Source organism: Rhinopithecus roxellana, chromosome 7 (genome assembly GCF_007565055.1).
Source record: "Rhinopithecus roxellana isolate Shanxi Qingling chromosome 7, ASM756505v1, whole genome shotgun sequence".
NCBI classification, from domain to species: domain Eukaryota; kingdom Metazoa; phylum Chordata; class Mammalia; order Primates; family Cercopithecidae; genus Rhinopithecus; species Rhinopithecus roxellana.
Genome location: NC_044555.1, coordinates 84,681,103 through 84,693,985, shown reverse-complemented (window position 1 = coordinate 84,693,985; position 12,883 = coordinate 84,681,103). Strand labels below are relative to the sequence as shown.

Sequence of the window (12,883 nt, the reverse complement as noted above, 5' to 3'; positions counted from 1 at the left end):
AGAGGAAATAGATGATTTCTTTGCACAATTGAAGTTACCAGGGGCCGGGCACGGTGGCTCAAGCCTGTAATCCCAGCACTTTGGGAGGCTGAGATGGGCGGATCACGAGGTCAGGAGATCGAGACCATCCTGGCTAACACGGTGAAACCCCCATCTCTACTAAAAAATACAAAAAACTAGACAGGCGAGGTGGCGGGCGCCTGTAGTCCCAGCTACTCGGGAGGCTGAGGCAGGAGAATGGCGTAAACCCGGGAAGCGGAGCTTGCAGTGAGCTGAGATCTGGCCACTGCACTCCAGCCTGGGTGGCAGAGCAAGACTCCGTCTCAAAAAAAAAAAAAAAAAAAAAAAAAAAAAAAATGCAGATTCATATGCAATAGAGCTGGGACAGGGCCCTAAACTCTGCATTTCTAGCAAGCCCCAGGTGAGGCAGATATTGTTGGTTCATGGGCCACACTTTGAGTAGCAACAATTTCAACTATTTCAGAAAGTAGGAAGAAAAGATACAAAGGTCACCAGTTTATTTTACAAAGCCAACCTTACTTAAATACCAAAATCAGACCATGGTAATTCCAACAATAATAACAGATCCTCAGCTTCAACTTCATGTATAAATATAGATGCAAAGTCTAAATAAAATATTAGCAAACAGACTTTGGCATTGAACAACAGAATTAGCAAGTTCTTCAACATGAAGAAACCTAGCAACATGACTCTTTGCATCAATGAACTAAAGGAGAAAACTGCCATCCTAAAAAGAAGCAGCTGAGGCACATTTTTTAATACTTCTTTTATTCGTTTTGGAAATGGGGTCTCACTATGTTGCCCAGGTTGGTCTCAAACTCCTGGGCTCAAGTGATCCTCCTGCCTCAGCCTCCCAAAGTGTTGGGATTACAGGCGTGAGCCACTGTGCCCAGCATCTGAGGCAAAATTCATCTGAGTAGAGTTTATTTGGGCCAAGTATAAGGACTGCAACCCAGGACTGTAGACAAAAAGAGTGAAACGCTATAAAATATTTAAAGAGGTTTGTTCTGAGCCAAATATGAGTGGCCATGGCCTGAGGCACAGTCTTAAGAGGTCCTGAGAACATGTGCCCAAGGTGGCTGGGTTACAGCTTAGTTTTATATGTTTTCGGGAGACATAATACATCAATCAGTACATGTGAGATATACATCGGTTGGATCTGGAAGGGTGGGACAACTCTAAGTGGGGGCTTTCAAGTCACAGGTGGGTTCAAATATTTTCTCATTGGCAATTGGTTGAGAGTAAAATTATTATCTAAAGACCTGGTATCAGCCGGGCGCGGTGGCTCAAGCCTGTAATCCTAGCACTTTGGGAGGCCGAGACGGGTGGATCACAAGGTCAGGAGATCGAGACCATCCTGGCTAACACGGTGAAACCCCGTCTCTACTGAAAAAAAAAACTAGCCAGGCGAGCTGGCGGGCGCCTGTAGTCCCAGCTACTTGGGACGCTGAGGCAGGAGAATGGCTTAAACCCGGGAGGCGGAGCTTGCAGTGAGCTGAGATCTGGCCACTGCACTCCAGCCCGGGCGACAGAGCGAGACTCCGTCTCAAAAAAAAAAAAAAAAGAAGTTACCAAAATAGATCAATGACTGAAATAGAACAATAGATCAATGACTGAAATAGAACAATTATCACAGAAGAGACCGGGAAGGGGAATAGCAATCCACCGTGAAACAGGCACGAGGACCACATCGCCCATGGCCGAGTTTTATCTAACCTTTAGTGGACAAATGAGTCTAATGGTATTTGTACCCACTTCTCTCAAAATGAATGTGTACACAGATAACCTGTGGCTCTTGTTAAAATGCAGATTCAGGCCGGGCACGGTGGCTCAAGCCTGTAATCCCAGCACTTTGGGAGGCCGAGACGGGCAGATCACGAGGTCAGGAGATCGAGACCATCCTGGCTAATACGGTGAAACCCTGTCTCTACTTAAAAATACAAAAAACTAGCCGGGTGACGAGGCGGGCGCCTGTAGTCCCAGCTATTCGGGAGGCTGAGGCAGGAGAATGGCGTAAACCCGGGAGGCGGAGCTTGCAGTGAGCTGAGATCTGGCCACTGCACTCCAGCCTGGGTGGCAGAGCGAGACTCCGTCTCAAAAAAAAAAAAAAAAAAAAAAGACCTGGTATCAATAGAAAGGAGTGTCTGGGTTAAGATAAGGGATTGTGAGGCCGGGCGCGGTGGCTCAAGCCTGTAATCCCAGCACTTTGGGAGGCCGAGACGGGCGGATCACGAGGTCAGGAGATCAAGACTATCCTGGCTAACATGGTGAAACCCCGTCTCTACTGAAAATACAAAAAACTAGCCGGGTGAGGTGGCGGGCGCCTGTAGTCCCAGCTACTCGTGAGGCTGAGGCAGGAGAATGGCGTGAACCCGGGAGGCGGAGCTTGCAGTGAGCTGAGATCCGGCCACTGCACTCCAGCCTGGGCGACAGAGCGAGACTCCGTCTCAAAAAAAAAAAAAAAAAAAAAGATAAGGGATTGTGGAGACCAAAGTTGATAGGAAGTGTGACAGATGAATGTCCTTAGAGACAATAGATGGCAAATGTTTCCTATTCAGACCTTTAAAAGGTGCCAGACTCTCAGTTTATCTCTTCGGGATTAGGAGGGCCTGGAAGGGGAAGATCTAGTTATATTAATGGGGATTCTTTACAGATGCAAACTTCCCCCACCAAAGATGGCTTTGCAGGGCCATTTCAAAATATGGCAAAAAAACATATTTTGGGGTAAGATATTTTAATTTTTTTTAATGAAAACGATGTATTTGGGCACAAAAATGCAATACACCGTTAGAAACCATATTCTATCAATCATGACATCCTGTAATCTAAGAACACAGAAAATTTTGTTATTAAGAAATGCCAAGAGGAAAAAGAACTCTATAAAGTCCTATTCAATTTACTCTCTTAGGGAAAAGGCTGTTTATTTGGCTCTTGTCACAGTTCTATCATGTCTACTCTTCTTGTAAGTTCAGCTTCGATGCTATCTAATTCTCGCTTTGCTGCTTCAATTTTCACTTGAGCAAGAGATGGATTCGGCATGAAGTCTAACTAGGACTCCAATTTTTTCTTCAAAGGTACAGTCTGTTGTTTTCATTTTGCCAGTTTCTCTGACAGTGCTACTAGGGACTGATGAGACAGAGAAGCATCTGCGCCTCTGGTTGAAAGTCGCTCCTCTGCTGCTTTGATTCCAAATCTGAATTCCTCTGACTTTGGTTTTAGAAAGTCCATGTTCTGACGACGATTATCAACTTTGGCCCTTTCTGTAGACAGATGCAACTCTGCTTTCTTGAGATCCTCTTGTAGACATTTTTCTAACACTAAAGTTGCAGTTAGATTTTTCTTCAAGTTTTTCCCATTCAATCTTGATTTCTTCACTTTTGGATTTGGTATGAAAGAGATCAGAGGTCAGATCATTCACTGTAGGGATAAAACTAGTTAGTGAGGCATCCTTTGTTTCAAGGGCTACCGCACTGCCAACCAAAGCATTCAGATATCTGGAAACAGTGCTAGAGAGACTGGCAGGGGAAAAATTCGCACTCTCCGTGAGAAGGTCTTTGAGATACTTGGCTTCTGACTCGTATTCACTTGCTTTCTGCTTCAAGTCCTCTATTACCAGGTAGACATCTCTGTCCCAGACCCTGTTGCGTTCTGAAAGGTGATGTAAAATCTCTGTGGTCCGTGGGTTCACCTCATACTGTGGAATGGGATGATCTCCAAATATATATATATATATTTTTTTATTTTATATATATATATTTTTTTTTGAGACAGAGTCTCACTCTGTTGCCCAGGCTGGAGTGCAGTGGTGTGATCTCAGCTCAAAGCAACCTCCATCTCCTGGGTTCAAGCGATTCTCCTGCCTCAGCCTCCCAAGTAGCTGGGATTATGAAAGAGATCAAATGAAAAGACTAAAAGGCAGAAATGAAGTCCACAGGCAAACAGCCGGGCGGCGCCCTGAGCCTAGTTAAAGATCGACCCCGGACCTAACCGATTAGGTTATCTATAGATTCCAGACGTTGTAAGGACAAGCGTTGTGAAAGTCCCTGTCCTGCTCTGTTCTGTTCTAATTACCGGTGTCTGCCATATATCTCAGTCCTGGGCCCAGTACAAACACATTCCTCTATTTGTCCCAACTTCCTGAGCCCAACACAAACACATCCCCCCATATATCTCAGAAACACCACCTAGAGAGCCCCCAATAAGGTCACAACCGTTTGTAGTTTTACTAAATGCACAGGAACAAATAAAAAAACTGTTAAATGTATAACTTAAAATATTAACCAATTGTGATGCTGCGACCAAAAGAATTCCTTTGTTCCTCTGTAACCTTACATATCCTGTATACATCGGGCTATAAAAAGCGGGCACATGCATCGTTCGGGGCCCTCTTGTATGTTGTGGAACGGAGGGACAAAGTTCGAACTTGCAGTAAGGATCCTTGCCGCTTGGCTTTGACTCTGGACTCTGGTGTTCTTCTTCGGGGAATAAACGGTCTGGGCATAACAATTACAGGCGCCCCCCACCACGCCTGGCTAATTTTTATATTTTTATTAGAGATGAGGTTTCACCATATCGGCCAGGCTGGTCTTGAACTCCTGACCTTGTGATCCACCTGCCTCAGCCTCCCAAAGTGCTGGGATTACAGGCGTGAACCACCAAGCCTGGCCCAAATATTTTTTCTAACCACGCAGCAACGTCTCTCTCTCCTCCAGCAGCTTCATAGATGCTGCTCCCACCACTTCACTAGCAATATCTTCATTTTCTTCTCTGTCAGGTGGTGTTACGCCAGTCAGGTTGGAAAGTAACACGTTATACAGAGTTAAATAAAATTCACCTGATGAGATGTTAGGGTTTGTGATGTTATACGGTTTGTGATGTTATGGGGTAACTTCCCAGGTCCCTTAGACAGGAATTTGGGCAAGAGGGAAAAAAAGGTTGGAGATTAGTCCTCAAGAGAATAGATTCAAGTTGCCCTGAATATACACTCTGGATTAGTGGCAGTTGCGAATGGATTTTTAAAGGAAAGGAAGAGGCAGTTCCTGAGTTGTTTACCAAGAATTTACATTAAAATAACAAACTACTGAGGGCTACATACATTGTTCTTTGTATTATATAAATTCCAGGCCAGGCAGTGGCTCATGCCTGTAATCCCAACACTTTGGGAAGCCAAGGCAGGTGAATCGCTTGAGCCCAGGAGTTCAAGATCAGCCTGGGCAACAAGGGAGACCCCTGTCTCTACAAAAAATTTAAAAATTAGCTGGGCATGGTCGTGAGCTCTTGTGGTCCCAGCTACTCGGGAGGCTGAGGCAGGAGGATCACTTGAGCCTGAGCGGTAGAGGCTGCAGTGAGCTGAGATCAAGCCACTGCACTCCAGCCTGGGTGAAAGAGAGAGACCCCATCTCAAAAAAACAAACCAGGGCCAGGCGTGGTGGCTCACGCCTGTAATCCCAGCACTTTGGGAGGCTGAGGCGGGCAGATCACAAGGTCAGGAGATCAAGACCATCCTGGCTAACATGGTGAAAGCCCGTGTCTACTAAAAATACAAAAAAAATTAGCCGAGTGTGGTGGCAGGCGCCTGTAGTCCCAGCTACTCGGGAGGCTGAGGCAGGAGAATGGTGTGAACCCGGGAGGCGGAGCTTGCAGTGAGCTGAGATGTGCCACTGCACTCCAGCCTGGGCAACAGAGCGAGACTCCGTCTCAAAAAAAAGAAAGAAAAAACAAACCAACCCAATTTCTAGGAACAAGAAGGCAAAGGGTGAGACAGCTGGTTGGGAACAAAATGACTTTAAACAATTGCCCCCAGGCATGGGGAGAGGGGGAGCAGGGAGGAATGAAAGTCCAATATTCATGTCTTTCTGGGCCTACAGACCTCACATAGCCCAGACTGTTCTATTTTTCTTTTCTCAAAACCACATTATCATATTAATAGGTGCTAAAAGCAACCATTCCTAATCAAAACTTAAACAGGGCTAGATGGAAACTATGTAAACAAAACTAAGGATATTTACTAAAAACCAACAACAAGTGTTATTTTAAATGTCAAAACACTGGAAATATTTCATTAAAATCAAGAACAAGATTCTTGATGCTTACTAACGTTATTATTTAACATTGTTTTAAGGCAGCGGTTCTCAACCCCAGATGCCCATTAGAATCATCCGGGACGCTTTTAAATATATGTATATATACACACCAATTAAATCTCTGAGTCTAAGAGCCTGCCATTGGAGGGTTTTTTTTGTTTGTTTGTTTGTTTTGTTTTTTTAAAGCTTCCTGGCTGATGTTAATGTGTAGTCCAGAATGAGAACCAGTCTTAGAGGTTTCAGCAAATGCAACATAAAAAGAAAATAAAGCAGCAGGCATCCTCACTGGGAAAGAAAGAGGGTTGTTAGATAAAATACAGAACACCCAGGTAAATTTGAATTTCAAATGAATCATGAATCACTTTTTAATATAAGTATGTGCCATACAGTACTTGGGACATACTTATATTAAAAAATTATTCCTTATTTATCTGAGATTCATATTTAGCTGGGCATTCTGTATTTTTGTTTGCTAAAGCTGGCAACCCTAAAAGAAGAGATATAAATGAATTCCATTTGCTGATGCTATAATTGTCTACCTTGAAAACCCAAGAGACCCCGTTACTGGCAGTGAATCCATATGGTTCTGCAGCAACCTCAATTCTTGGCTCCTCAGAAGAAATAATTCAACTGAGGGGCATAAGGCAGAAAAAGGGACCGAGGCAAGTTTCAGAGCAGGAGTGAGTTTATTAAAAAGCTTTAGAGCCAGCTGGGCGCAGTGACTGACGCCTGTAATCCCAGCACTTTGGAAGGCCAAGGTGGGCAGATCATTTGAGTCCAGGAGTTTGAGAGCAGCTTGGGCAACATGGCAGAACTCTGTCTCCACGAAAATACAAAAATTAGCTGGGTGCGGTAGTGTGTGCCTGTAATCTCAGCTACTCGAAAGGTTGAGGCACAAGAATTGCTTGAACCCAGGAGGCAGAGGCTGCAATGAGCCGAGACTGCACCAGTGCACTCCAACCTGGGCAACAGAGTGAGACCCTGTCTCAATAATAATAATAATAAAAGCTTTAGGGCAGGAATGAAAAGAAAGTAACGTACACTTGGAAGAGTGCCAAGGGCGCGTCTTGGCCGTCCAGTGCCTCATTTCACCTTGGACTTGGGGTTGTATATGCTGGCCTATTTCTCACATCTTGCATCCTTTTTCCCTTGATTCTTCCCTCAGCGGGGCTGCCCACATGTGCGGTGGCCTGCCAGCAATTGGGCGGTGAGCATGCGCAGTGTGTTTATTGGAGGTGTACGCATGCTCACCTGAGGCGTTCTTCCTTTTACCAATAGAATGCCCCCAGAAGGTCATATACCACTTAAACTCCTCCATTTTTGCCCCTTAATGCACATGCTCCAGCCCACTCGCCCAATTCCTGAGCTCTTATTGGGAAGCTGCTGATCATCAGTTTCAGGTGTTTTTATCTATTGGGAAACTGCTTTTCCCTGGTGCTGGCTGTGACCAATTATTATTTTAGAGAGACAGTTAACCGACTGACCATCACCTGATGGTCACCTGACATCTGACATTCCTGGTGGTGGTTGGCGGGGAAGGGGAGGGGTGCTCTCTTGTCCTGTTTGTCTGACTAACTACCTACTGTAACAATTCTATTAAAAAACTTTTAGAATAACAATATTTGGTAAGGAGACCGGATACCAGATACATTACAACAGTAAATAGGCTTTTTTGAAGAAGTACCTATGAGGCCATAGGGACAGGACTTGGCCCACGCCCACTAATGTATTTTTCCATACATACTGACCAGACCTTGCAAGCTGTTTGAAGAAACTAAGATAAACGGCAACTCCCAGTAAATCTTAAGACTCCTTACCCGCTGATCGTAGGACCTTGAAAACCTGAAATAAGCAATACCCCAACATAAATCTCACTCAAAGGAGTTAACCCTATCACCCACATGTGCACAAGATCTTTACTAAACCTCCCGCCCAAGGAGGGGCTGATCTGCCATTTTCTGATCGTGTGATGTATGTGTTAGCATAACCCCTTACTACACCTGTGCTTCCTGAAGTCCACCCTGCACGTGTAGACACTCCCCTAAACTCATGAATTATATATATCGCCCTCCTTAAGACACCACAGTGCACTCTCCTCAGAGGCAGCTGGAGAAGTTTTTTCTTCTGCACTGTCTCCCTTATGCCCAACCTTTCTGGGCATGTCTTAATCAACCTTGTCTGGAAAAAGTTTGCCTGGCCTCATGTCTGTCTGTATTCCTTCCCTTCCCTTTCTCCTTCCCTTTCTCCTCTCCTTCCCTTTCTCCTCTCCTTTCCTTTCCTTGTGTGATCTCGGCTCACTGCAACCTCCACCTCCTGGGTTCAAACGATTCTTCTGTCTCAGCCTCCCGGGTAGCTGGGATTATAGGCATGTGTTACCATGCCCAGCTAATTTTTGTATTTTTAGTAGAGACAGGGTTTCACCATGTTGACCAGACTGATCTCGAACTCCTGACCTCAGGTGATCCACCTGCCTTGGCCTTCCAAAGTGCTGGGATTACAGGCATGAACCTCCATGCCCAGAAAGGAAAGGAGACTTTATTTCTTTCTTTCTTTTTTTTTTTTTTTTTTTTTGAGACGGAGTCTTGCTCTGTCGCCCAGGCTGGAGTGCAGTGGCCAGATCTCAGCTCACTGCAAGCTCCGCCTCCCGGGTTCACGCCGTTCTCCTGCCTCAGCCTCCCAAGTAGCTGGGACTACAGGCGCCTGCCACCTCGCCCGGCTAGTTTTTTTGTATTTTTTTAGTAGAGACGGGGTTTCACTGTGTTAGGTAGGATGGTCTCGATCTCCTGACCTCGTGATCCGCCCATCTCGGCTTCCCAAAGTGCTGGGATTACAGGCTTGAGCCACTGCGCCCGGCGAGACTTTATTTCTTATAGAGGGTTATATAGCCTGCAGGCTGGCTATCCTACAGGCTGAGAAGTGTAACCTCCAGCAGACACTTCGAGGGAGTGGAGAACAAAGATTTATGCTGAACGGGTTACATCCCATGTTCACTTTGGGGTGGAGACTTAACATTTAAATGGATAACAATTAGGTCCTATCAAAGCTGTAGTGATGGCTGGTAGAACAGAGGGTTGGGGGTTCACTTAGTGTTTGGTGGTGGGTGAGCTGCAATTGCATCAACATTGCTTATCTCAAAACCGTGCTTGTTTAGTTGCTAGAATAAAAAGGAAAAGAAAAATCCTTGTGGCAATTAGAACATAGTTGATTCCTTTTTTTTTTTTTTAGACGGAGTTTCGCTCTTGTTGCTCAGGCTGGAGTGCAATGGCTCGATCTCGGTTCACTGCAACCTCCGCCTCCAGGGTTCAAGCGATTCTCCTGCCTCAGCCTCCCAGTAGCTGGGATTACAGGCGCAGGCCACCACGCCCAGCGAATTTTTTTGTATTTTTAGTAGACACGGGGTTTCTCCATGTTGGTCAGGCTGGTCTCAAACTCCCAACCTCAGGTGATCCTCCCGCCTCGGCCTTCCAAAGTGCTGGGATTACAGGTGTGAGCCACCGCGCTGGCCCATAGTTGATTCTTTAAGTGTAGGAGCGTGTGACTTAACCCTTGCCTGGCATGGCTTTAGGTCTTGTTTATAATTTGCTATCTTATTGCCACAGAGAGTCCCTTCCATCAATCTTATGATCTCTATTTCAGCATTAATTCTGGTTTGCTGTTGTGCCTAAACTGCAAAGGGAGATGGTATAACAAGATGTTTCCAACCTCCCATCTCTCATGGCAGGGAACACAGTTTTTAAGGTCTTTCTGGGGTGCCCTTGGCCAAGAGGAGTTCCACTCAGTTGGTTAGTGGGGGCATGGATTTTGAGTTCTCAATGGCAAAAGGTAACATGAACAAAGTCAACAGACAAACAATAGATATGGACAAAAATGTATAATATAATAAAGGGTTAATTTCTTTTTTTTTTTTTTTTTTTGAGATGGAATCTCTCTCTGTCACCCAGGCTGGACTGCAGTGGTACAATCTTGGCTTACTACAATCTCCACCTCCTGGGTTCAAGCAATTCTCCTGCCTCAGCCTCCTGAGTAACTGGGATAACAGACACACACCACCATGCCCAGCTAATTTTTGTATTTTTAGTTGAGACGGGGTTTCACCATGTTGGCCAGAATGGTCTTGATCTCCTGACGTCGTGACCCACCCACCTCGGCCTCCCAAAGCGCTGGGATTACAGGCGTGAGCTGCTGTGCCTGGCCTAAAGGGTTAATTTCTACAGCATACAAAAATATCTTACAAATTGATGAGAAAAAGATGTATAGACCAAAAGAAAAAAAATGAGCAAAAAATGTGAAGAACAAGTCCAAACACATGAAAAGGTGTTTAAATTGTCTAGTGGTCAGGGAATATATCATGCTAATGAGATACCATTTTATCCTCATGAGATTCACAAAACACAGAAAGAACCCTAACATCCAATGCTGGCAGAGATGAGGGAAAGGGGAATTTTCAGGCATTGCTGACAGTAATGGCATTGTCACAGGGTTTTTTGTTTTGTTTTGTTTTGTTTTAAAAACAAGCAACAGCATTTACTTTTAAAAGGCAATTACTATACTAACCAGCAATTTGACTTCCTGCAATCTGTCTGATATGGTTTGGCTGTGTCCCCACTCAAATCTCATCTTGAATTATAGCTCCCACAATTCCCACATGTTGTGGGAGGAATTGAATCATGGGGGCGGTTCTTTCCATGCTGTTCTTGTGGTAGTGAACAAGTCTCACGAGATCTGATGGTTTGATAAAGGGGAGTCTCCCTGCCCAAGTTCTCTTCTCTTGTCTGCCACCATGTGAGATGTGCCTTTTGCCTTCTGCCATGATTGTGAGGCCTCACCAGTCACATGGAACTGTGAGTCCATTAAACCTCTTTTTCCTTATAAATTACCCAGTCTCGGGTATGTCTTTATCAGCAGCGTGAAAATGGACTAATACATTATTCCATTAGTAGAGATAGATTAGTATCTCTACATAGGGATATATATACAATATTTATTGCAGCTTTGCTTTAGTGGTCAAGAACAGAAAACAAAGTAAACATCTAATAAAAGTAGGATGTCTGAATAAAGGGTGGTCCTCCATTGCAAGGAATACTATACAGTCATTAAAAAGAACCAATTAATGACCAAAAATGTTCATGGCAACACTAGCCATAATAACCCCAATGCCTATTAGAAGGAGAATAGATCAATAAGTTTTGGTATAGTCACACAATGGGATAGTATACCGCAACCAGAATGAACAAGCCACAACTACATGCAACAACATTACAAATGTCAAGAATATAATGTGCAAAAAAGTATGTACTAAATGTTTCTTTTACATAAGGCACAAAACAGACTAAAGAAATCGATGCTGTTACAAGTCAGGAGGATGGATACCCTTGAGGAGGTGGGAGGTCAACAGGAAGAGGCATGTTGGGAGAGGTAGCAGTTCTCGGGCACTGGTAATATTTTGTGTCTTGATCTGGGTGCTGGTTACGTGGGTGTATTCACTGTGGAAACTCATCAAGCAGTACATTCATGACTCGTGTATTCAGAAACACCGGATTTAACAATTGTAATAACTTGCAGGGATTTCAGCTAGGTATTGATCGTTGGTTAAGAAAAACAGAATGTAGAAAATCATGTATAATATAATCCCATTTTCATACAGCATACAATAAAACCACCCTGATTATGTATTCCTGGGGGTGTAAATACATGTATATATGAAGATATATGTAAGTCTCTATAGATTTATATGCAGACGGATAAAAACATGGAAGGCTGGCAAGGCGCAGTGGCTCACGCCTGTAAGGAGTCCATGAGAGGCCAAGGCAGGTGGATCACCTGAGGTCAGGAGTTGGAGAGCAGGCTGGTCAACATGGCAAAACCCCATCTCTACTAAAAATGCAAAAATTAGCTAGAGATGGTAGTAGGCACCTGTAATCGCAGCTATTGGGGAGACTGAGGCAGGAGAGTTGCTTGAACCCAGGAGGCAGAGGTTGCAGTGAGCTGAGATCAAGCCATTGCACTCCAACCTGGGTGACAGAGCAAGACTCTCTCTCTCTCTCTCTCTCCATATATAGATATAGATATAGATATAGATATAGATATAGATATAGATATAGATATAGATATATAGTCAGGCCTCTGAGCCCAAGCCAAGCCATCGCATCCCCTGTGACTTGCACGTATACGCCCAGATGGCCTGAAGTAACTGAAGAATCACAAAAGAAGTGCAAATGCCCTGCCTCGCCTTAACCTATGACATTCCACCACAAAAGAAGTGAAAATGGCCGGTCCTTGCCTTAAGCGATGATATTATCTTGTGAAATTCGTTTTCCTGGCTTATCCTGGCTCAAAAAGCTCCCCCACTGAGCACCTTGTGACCCCCACTCCTGCCCGCCAGAAAACAACCTCCCTTTGACTATAATTTTCCTTTACCTACCCAGATCCTATAAAACGGCCCCACCCTTATCTCCCTTCGCTGACTCTTTTCGGACTCAGCCCACCTGCACCCAGGTGATTAAAAAGCTTTATTGCTCACACAAAGCCTGTTTGGTGGTCTCTTCACACGGACGCGCATGACATATATAAAGGTCTATTAAGGTCTTTCTGGGGTGCCCTTGGCCAAGAGGGGTTCCACTCAGTTGGTTAGTGGGGGTATGGATTTTATTTTGAGTTCTCAATGGCAAAAGGTGAAACAAGTGAAATAGAAAACAAATATATATATATAGATATAGATATAGAAGGCCATATAGCAGGTTAAAATGGCTTCCCTTGGTGAGGGAGAAGGCAGGATGAGG

General features: G+C 44.5%; 1 pseudogene; it reads right to left on the bottom strand.

The window, feature by feature from the left end:
* Window positions 1-2,955: 2,955 nt before the first annotated feature.
* Window positions 2,956-12,157, bottom strand: LOC104662716 (annotated as a pseudogene).
* Between the last annotated feature and the right edge of the window lie 726 nt (window positions 12,158-12,883).